Genomic DNA, 9,703 nt, shown 5'->3' on the forward strand with positions numbered 1-9,703 from the left:
ATACATATCCCTTGGTTTGTAGTAACTTTTTCTTGATTGGTTTTTTTAGTTTGCAACTACTTCATGAACTTTGCTTGATCTTGCCAGCATGCACAATGCCCTGCTCGTTTCACAAGACGCTTTAATCCCTTTAGCGTGGCATACATTCTTTACAAGGCTGATTAAGGTCCTTTCTGGGTAACTTATTTGATAACCAATTTTCAAATAATGATAATTTATCACTGAATAGATTAAATTCTGTGTTAGCAAATAGTATTTAGTTCATCATAAATTTGATTCCACTCTTAAAATCACTGTCTTGAAATACTTAACTGTCCTAATTGATATCTGGTGCAAGGCACTGACTCATTTATTATCACTAACTGTGCATTCTTATCAGCAAGAGCAGTTATCACTGGAGATAAAATAATTTTCTTGTTTTCAACTTCTTTAAAATACAATTACCAATTAGGGTCCTACTACCCTTATCCACCAATTCTGTATGTTAATTACTGAGACCAAATTGTGGGATACGAAGGAGGTTTCCACATCATTTTCCCTATCATTTTGAAGATCTACACTGAAATCACCACATACTATCCACTTCCTGCTGTTGTGTGGCAGATAGATTAGTAGGAAATCCATATTCATCAGAAACAGTTCAAAATTTCCTTTTGCGATCTACAATGGAAAGTGAAATATTTTGAAGTGTCAATTGAAAAGCACAGTTTTCTAAATGCTGGTAACTACAAAATCTTCTTGTTATAGTGTTTTTCAATTTGTATTCTGTCTTAATGTGTATAACAAATCCTCTTTTTCTCATGTTACTTCCACTTGTACAAGACGCCAGAGACCTAAGAATGATCCCCCTTCTTCACGATTAACTGCACCGATATTGCTTAGTGTGAATGAAATGTGATAAATTCTGCTGCTAGTATCATAGTTTTAAAAGAGAAAAAATTAACGGGACTTTGCTCTTCGAAATCCGATTTTATAGTTTCAGAGGAACAGTTTCTCCAATAGGATGTACCTGTCTTGAACATGGAATCAACTGCTGTCTTACGCGTATGATCGTGATTTCCTGATAACGAAATACGTCACGTTGGATATGGAGGAAGTAGAGCGTTCCTCCACCACCATCACCACGACCATCACGACACTGGAAGAAAGTAGCTGTCATTCTGTTGTGGCGAAACAAGCACTGTATCATTGTGAGAGATACAGAGGCGAGCGAGTGTCATGTGACTTGCTTACCACAGTTCACTGCTAGTAGCGCCACGTCATTATAACCTGCCTGTGCTTAGCAAACAGAGGTTTGAACCATAATCAAAGAGCGAAAATAATAATCAAACTAACTTTGCCAATCTTTATCAGTGTGTGTTTCGTCACGTTAATGTTAACATTGTGAATCTCAAAATGATCTCTTAAGTACGCCTCACGAAATACATTGTTTTAAGAAAAAAGATAACTGACGTTAAATAATGAAGCTGGAAAACCAAAAATTGTTCACAATGTGTGAATGTATGTCACAATCAATAGTTACACGTCTCAACTTCATCGGGCCAATATTTTGGTCAAAATCGGCGTTTTTACGAAAAATTGAAGGCTATAAATATTAGACTCAGAAAGATGAAAATTCGTATGTAGCCACACTTTGATATAAAACTGCTAAATATGTAACATCAATAAGCTACCTCTATTAGTTTTCAAGCTATTCACTAAAAACCAAGTCTGGAACGAAAAGTCGCCATTCATAACACGTTAAGTATCATTTGTATTTGTTCCGAAAAAATCTATTTGCTGCACACAATTACAGTGTTGAAATAAACAGTTCCGAGTTTCAAGACTTTATTGTAAATAACAGTCATTACAAGAAACCTTAAAGAAGCAGTTTAGAAGTTATGTCCTATTGTCGGTTCCTTTTTAAAAACTGTAGCCAGCAACGTGTAAGTGTAATTAAGCTAAAACTAAACTAAACTAACTAAAGCAAACTTAGCTCAATTCATAAAAAAACTTTAGAATACTGTAAATTATTAAATAGAGATATTAAATATTACATCTCCAAGAAAGGGGCCATTTCGATGCTGCTGCCTGTGCACAGAGTGGTTAATAGTAGATGTTCCGTCAGGCAGTCTGCTGCGCCTAAATATGGCCAGACAGGCAGTGAAACAACTACTTCGCATGAGATATCCATCTGTTTTATGCTGGGTGTGCTGTGCCTCGAATGACGTCACAGCCAGGCTGCTATAAAGTGTTTCAGTAACAGTAGGATGATAACTTCACGAGGACTGTACACCACCCCGGATCGCTTAATGTTCACGGAAGTACCTGGGTGCTGCCTGTAATGTTGACAAAATCGCTTGGCAACTGGTGAAATTATTTCTAACTTTTAACCCTCTGTTACAGGCGCGAAAATTCGTGATATGGTCACTCGCGTGGATGACAGGTGTCATCCACAAAGCAAGCGGTCTACTTGTATACTCTGAACGGTCTTTCTGCCTGATTTTATGATTTTTTTTGTTAAATCTAAATACAATAAATTTAATATTCGTACACAGTATAATATATCCCAACGTTTTAAACAGGTCGGCCATGCGACGAACCATATCTTCAGGTGAATAACTGGCATTACATGGTCCCTCTGGTTGCTTACAGACGTACGGTTCTAAATTCAAAGTCTGAGCTGTTTTTACATCCACCAAAGCAAACACCTTTAACCCATACTTTGCTGGTTTGCTAGGGATATATTGCCTGAATGGAATGGGCAGTTTCCTCTAAATCCCGAACGATGTTCCTCAACTGGAAGATATTCACTAGGTGAAAAATAATTTTGGCAATTCTTCGTGAATAGTTCAAGTACCCCTCTTATAAGAGCCAATTTGTCAGTCTCTCTGCGAACACCTCTATCATGGATGTTATCAAACCTAAGACATCTCAACAGAAGTCTGAATCGGTTTTCACCTATGCATAAATAAAACGATTCAAGTCCGTTTCCCTTTGAGTTATTTCACAATTTCGATATACTCTTCCTAGAACATCTCAAAGATCCACACAGGTATAATAAACCAATGAAAGCTCATCTCTATCGCATCCGTTTCTTTAGCATCCCTTTCCATAGAGAACTTACCATGAACTTCACTGATGGATATATTAGTACATGTTGCGATAATGTTTATTATGTTTTTATCCAAGAACAAATTCAGAATTTCCATTTCTGTCTTTTTTATACGAGCTTAATTTTTTGGGCAATGACAATTGCGTAATAATATTACAAGTTCTGCTTCTAACAATAGTAGGATATTTTTTCCTTTCGTTTGGTTGTTCCATCTTTCCCTAAAAGAAATTCATCCTCTTACTTATTCCTGTGACTCATATTCATCGTTCTGTGGCACTTCTTGTTCTGTTGATGAATCATGACAGCTTTCTTTAAAACAGTTCTCAGTCTCTGAGTCAGCGTTATCACTGTGAGCAGCTACATCAGTCAGCTCACTGAACCATTCCAACCACACATTAGGATCTCTACTAAATTCTGTCCGAGGTTTTATGCTTTTGACATTTCTTACACAATAAGAATGAATGATTAAGGGAACTAGTAACTACAAACGATAAATGCTGTTTCTGCTTATACACTTATTGTGGATTAAAACCCTTTTACATACTACAAATGTTTATATATCAGTGTCCAATGGAGATAAATAGATACAAATGGAGTTCCTAACTAATATGATTGATTACCTGCCCAAATCTGCCCCTTGTTATGGCTACGCGATCTAATATAAATAACGTGAGATGACTGAAATCATCTACGTACCAAACAATAGAAGACACTGCTTTCATACAGGGTGTTTCAAAACTGACCGGTACATTTGAAACGGCAATACAAACTAAACGAGCAGCGATAGAAATACACCGTTTGTTGCAATATGCTTGGGACAACAGTACATTTTAAGGCAGACAAACTTTCGAAATTACAGTAGTTACAATTGTCAACAACAGATAGCGCTGCGGTCTGGGAAACTCTATAGTACGATATTTTCCACATATCCACCATGCGTAGCAATAATATGGCGTAGTCTCTGAATGAAATTACCCGAAACCTTTGACAACGTGTCTGGTGGAATGGCTTCACATAAAGATGAGATGTACTGCTTCAGCTGTTCACTTGTTTCTGGATTCTGGCGGTGCACCTGGTCTTTCAAGTGTCCCCACAGAAAGAAGTCACAGGGGTTCATGTCTGGCCAATAGGGAGGCCAATCCACGCCGCCTCCTGTATGTTTCGGATAGCCCAAAGCAATCACACGATCATCGAAATATTCATTCAGGAAATTAAAGACGTCGGCCATGCGTTGTGGCCGGGCTCCATCTTGCATAAACCACGAGGTGTTCGCAGTGTCGTCTAAGGCAATTTGTACCGCCACAAATTCACGAAGAATGTCCAGATAGCGTGATGCAGTAATCGTTTCGGATCTGACAAATGGGTCAATGATTCCTTTGGAAGAAATGGCGGCCCAGACCAGTACTTTTTGAGGATGCAGGGAAGATGGGACTGCAACATGGGGCTTTTCGGTTGCCCATATGCGCCAGTTCTGTTTATTGACGAAGCCGTCCAGGTAAAAATAGGCTTCGTCAGTAAACCAAATGCTGCCCACATGCATATCGCCGTCATCAATCCTGTGCACTATATCGTTAGCGAATGTCTCTCGTGCAGCAATGGTAGCAGCGCTGAGGGGTTGCCGCATTTGAATTTTGTATGGATAGAGGTGTAAACTCTGGCGCATGATACGATACGTAGACGTTGGAGTCATTTGGACCGCAGCTGCAACACGGCGAACGGAAACCGAAGGCCGCTGTTGGATCACCTGCTGCACTAGCTGCGCGTTGCCCTCTGTGGTTGCCGTACGCGGTCGCCCTACCTTTCCAGCACGTTCATCCGTAACGTTCCCAGTCCGTTGAAATTTTTCAAACAGATCCTCTATTGTATCGCTTTTCGGTCCTTTGGTTACATTAAACCTCCGCTGAAAACTTCGTCTTGTTGCAACAACACTGTGTTCTAGGCGGTGGAATTCCAACACCAGAAAAATCCTCTGTTCTAAGGAATAAACCATGTTGTCCACAGCACACTTGCACGTTGTGAACAGCACACGCTTACAGCAGAAAGACGACGTACAGAATGGCGCACCCACAGACTGCGTTGTCTTCTATATCTTTCACATCACTTGCAGCGCCATCTGTTGTTGAAAATTGTAACTACTGTAATTTAGAAAGTTTGTCCGCCTGAAAATGTACTGTTGTCCCAAGCATATTGCAACAAACAGTGGATTTCTATCGCTGCTCGTTTAGTTTTTATTGCCGTTTCAAATATACTGGTCATTTTTGAAACACCCTGTAGATGATCTATAGTGGTGTGCAACCTCAGTGAAAATAGAATTTATGTAATCACTGCTGTTTAGCTTTATAGCCCTAATAAGCCGAAGCAATTAGCTGTATCACCGTATGTACTGCGTCCGATGCGCTGGACTGATGGTTCTCGTACACGTCTGCGACGACAGAACAACTCCAGCCACAAAATATGTATAAAAAAACCCTCAATCAAACACTAGAATGGCAGAAGACGGTCCTCTGACGAGTATAATCTAATACTGTTTCTCCTCTCTGTGTTCTACAGACGAGAAACGCGAACTCCCAGCCACAAGGACGGAGTTCAGATAATGTATCAACTTGAGTAGAGGAAGAAGTATTTCTCTCAATCACTGAACGCGGTGTACTCGATGACGACTCCCTACCCGGAGACGAAGGCCAGCATCGTACAAGTCCGCAACAGTACAGTGCCTAACCGTTCTAACTATAAAATATCCTTAGAGAAAAGAGAGCAAGTCTGTCTGTAGCAACAAACCTGATACTGAGCGACCTTCAAATACGGGTGCTCAAAACGGAAGATCCCATTCTCTCCACTGCTGATTTCCCAGCAAGCCGGCCGCTGTGGTCGAGCGGTTCTAAGCTCTTTAGTCCGGAACTACGCGACTACTACTTTCGCAGGTTCGAAACCTGCCTCGGGCATGGATGTGTGTGATGTCCTTAGATTAGTTAGATTTAAGTAGTTCCAAGTCAAGGGGGCTAATGACCTCTGATGTTAAGTCCCATAGGGCTTAGTCATTTGAGCTTCCCTGCAAAGCTCGCTCTCCTTCTTCGTAACTGCAGAAGGTGAATCATATGCTTGAAACCACGGAACATTCTCCCTCTCTACAGATTCTTCCGACCGCCGACTAACCACGTATTATTCTTTTGTCGTCCAGCGCGGAAATTTTGCGAGGAAATCCCTATCCCTGTTAATTATGAATTCATACAATGACACACTTCTCAGAATAAAATTCCTCGGAAATAACGCAGCCCGCGTGATTTCCGAAGTAACGATTCCTTGTTCCTCTCTGCTGTATCCAATATTTTCAGAGTTTCCCGTTATCCTTTCGGTGTAACTACAACACCGGCTAGACACCACTCTATTGTGCTTCAGCGCTCAGGTTCCCCAGCTCTCAGTCTTGCATAATTTCTGTGTTAAGCAGGACTAAGACACCTGTGTGGGCTTTTCCCCCCAGGGCTTGAGTTACACATGCCGTTTCATTTCCACAGGCGTTCCAACCTCTACTAGTGTAGGCAATCATTTATTACGCAATTTTGGTAATATAGACATTCCATTACCTTTCACGCAATAAGCGTTAACAACTATTTACAAGGTGTATGTGGCAATGTCAGTCTTCATTAAGTATTTATATATACGATGTACAACCTTTCAAATTACCTAATTTCGATTGTAAATCACGCAAAGTATGTAAATGAGTGCTTGTATGGTGCGAAATTACAGCCCCCTTACAGTGTTATTCTCCGCATAAACTTGTCATAGATTGTGTTACTGCTTGTGGTTTTCGTAGTATATCGTGTATTTCGAGTACTTGCTTCGCGCCACATTTGAACAAAATTGTAAATTCTATGTTTACTTTGTGATTTTAAAAAGTTTCGTTAGCAGTATCCCCTATCAAAACCGATCTTTACCTAATTTAAGAATGTAGTTTCATGAAATAAATATGTTTGGAAGTTTTCAATCCTTTACACGTATTTCCGGTAACACATTCCGTATTAAGTAGACAGCTACAGCTGTGTGGGTTTGTAAGCTTCGGAAGTAATATCTTCTCAATAAATATCTTCTTAAGAAATTGTTTCACTTTGTGATTAGTAAAATATTTCTGTTTATTCTGCTCATTGACTTGTTTCTTCTAAGACAGTGTCACATTACGTTCGCGACGTGAACTTAGCTCTTGCAAAAGCGACATCGGTATTTCAATATTTTGTTTTGCGCCTATTTTAAATGTCGTATCGTGCTCCGTCTAGTGTCCCAATTCCACAGTAGTTGTTACTGTCTATATCTGTCGTATTAACACTGTTTACGACGTGTTGCCCAAGATTGTTAGTGAGCTTAACCCCTCTTGAGTTTTCCTTATATTACTTAGGTTTTGCTTACTTGTTCGGCGATTGGACCTTTAAGGGAGGTTGCTTATGATTGATGAAGTCCGACATAGACCCAAACAATCTGAGATGTTGCTCACGATGTGTCCAAAATTAATGGCCATCGAATGCTAACTACACAGGATCAGTATCTACACCCCTGGAAATTGAAAAAAGAACACCGTGAATTCATTGTCCCAGGAAGGGGAAACTTTATTGACACATTCCTGGGGTCAGATACATCACATGATCACACTGACAGAACCACAGGCACATAGACACAGGCAACAGAGCATGCACAATGTCGGCACTAGTACAGTGTATATCCACCTTTCGCAGCAATGCAGGCTGCTATTCTCCCATGGAGACGATCGTAGAGATGCTGGATGTAGTCCTGTGGAACGGCTTGCCATGCCATTTCCACCTGGCGCCTCAGTTGGACCAGCGTTCGTGCTGGACGTGCAGACCGCGTGAGACGACGCTTAATCCTGTCCCACACATGCTCAATGGGGGACAGATCCGGAGATCTTGCTGGCCAGGGTAGTTGACTTACACCTTCTAGAGCACGTTGGGTGGCACGGGATACATGCAGACGTGCATTGTCCTGTTGGAACAGCAAGATCCCTTGACGGTCTAGGAATGGTAGAACGATGGGTTCGATGACGGTTTGGATGTACCGTGCACTATTCAGTGTCCCCTCGACGATCACCAGAGGTGTACGGCCAGTGTAGGAGATCGCTCCCCACACCATGATTGCGGGTGTTGGCCCTGTGTGCCTCGGTCGTATGCAGTCCTGATTGTGGCCCTCACCTGCACGGCGCCAAACACGCATAAGATCATCATTGGCACCAAGGCAGAAGCGACTCTCATCGCTGAAGACGACACGTCTCCATTCGTCCCTCTATTCACGCCTGTCGCGACACCACTGGAGGCGGGCTGCACGATGTTGGGGCGTGAGCGGAAGACGGCCTAACGGTGTGCGGGACCGTAGCCCAGCTTCATGGAGACGGTTGCGAATGGTCCTCGCCGATACCCCAGGAGCAACAGTGTCCCTAATTTGTTGGGAAGTGGGGGTGCGGTCCCCTACGGCACTGCGTAGGATCCTACGGTCTTGGCGTGCATCCGTGCGTCGCTGCGGTCCGGTCCCAGGTCGACGGGCACGTGCACCTTCCGCCGACCACTGGCGACAACATCGATGTACTGTGGAGACCTCACGCCCCACGTGTTGAGCAATTCGGCGGTACGTCCACCCGGCCTCCCGCATGCCCACTATACGCCCTCGTTCAAAGTCCGTCAACTGCACATACGGTTCACGTCCACGCTGTCGCGGCATGCTACCAGTGTTAAAGACTGCGATGTAGCTCCGTATGCCACGGCAAACTGGCTGACACTTACGGCGGCGGTGCACAAATGCTGCGCAGCTAGCGCCATTCGACGGCCAACACCGCGGTTCCTAGTGTGTCCGCTAAGTCGTGCGTGTGATTATTGCTTGTACAGCCCTCTCGCGGTGTCCGGAGCAAGTATGGTGGGTCTGACACAGCGGTGTCAATGTGTTCTTTTTTCCATTTCCAGGAGTGTATTACAAAGGAGAATACGACGTACATAAACTTAGTTTGTTGGTTCCTAATAATGAATGAATGTTCCCAACAATGCCTTACACACCCACACTTTCCTAATCCGTACTGATAATAAATCAGTTGGTGAAGTCTCCATTTGATTTATCTTTACTCTTTCATGCTTTCATAATCCTTACTGATAATTTGTCACTTTGTGGCGAAGTCTCAATTTAATTAATCTTGACTCTTTCATCCATACCAGTTTCAATTTTTATTGCGAACGGTCGATTATTCATGTAAACTGTAATCAGTAACTTCATTTCTACTCACAGTAGAAGGGCTACATCTTACTCGTTCTACTGTATATGTATCTAATAACCACTCGATTTCTTGACTTAATTCTTCTTCTCAACATCGATTTTATTGGAACTCATCGCCGTCTTTACGATATGACCAACACGTCTAACGTACCTATCGGAGGCTCCGTAATGTCAGATGCGCCGCCAAGCGGATCCTACCAAAGAATAAGACGTAGCTGACACAACAGACTTTCAAGAGACCAAGTTCGGGAAATTCATAAATTCAGAAAAACTTTTTCTTTCATTACTTCTGCTAATCAGTTTCTTTGTTGTTGTAGCTGTTGTAGCTTCAGATCTCAAAGGTAACTTCCA

Source organism: Schistocerca gregaria, chromosome 3 (genome assembly GCF_023897955.1).
Source record: "Schistocerca gregaria isolate iqSchGreg1 chromosome 3, iqSchGreg1.2, whole genome shotgun sequence".
In the NCBI taxonomy this organism is placed as follows: Eukaryota; Metazoa; Arthropoda; class Insecta; order Orthoptera; family Acrididae; genus Schistocerca; species Schistocerca gregaria.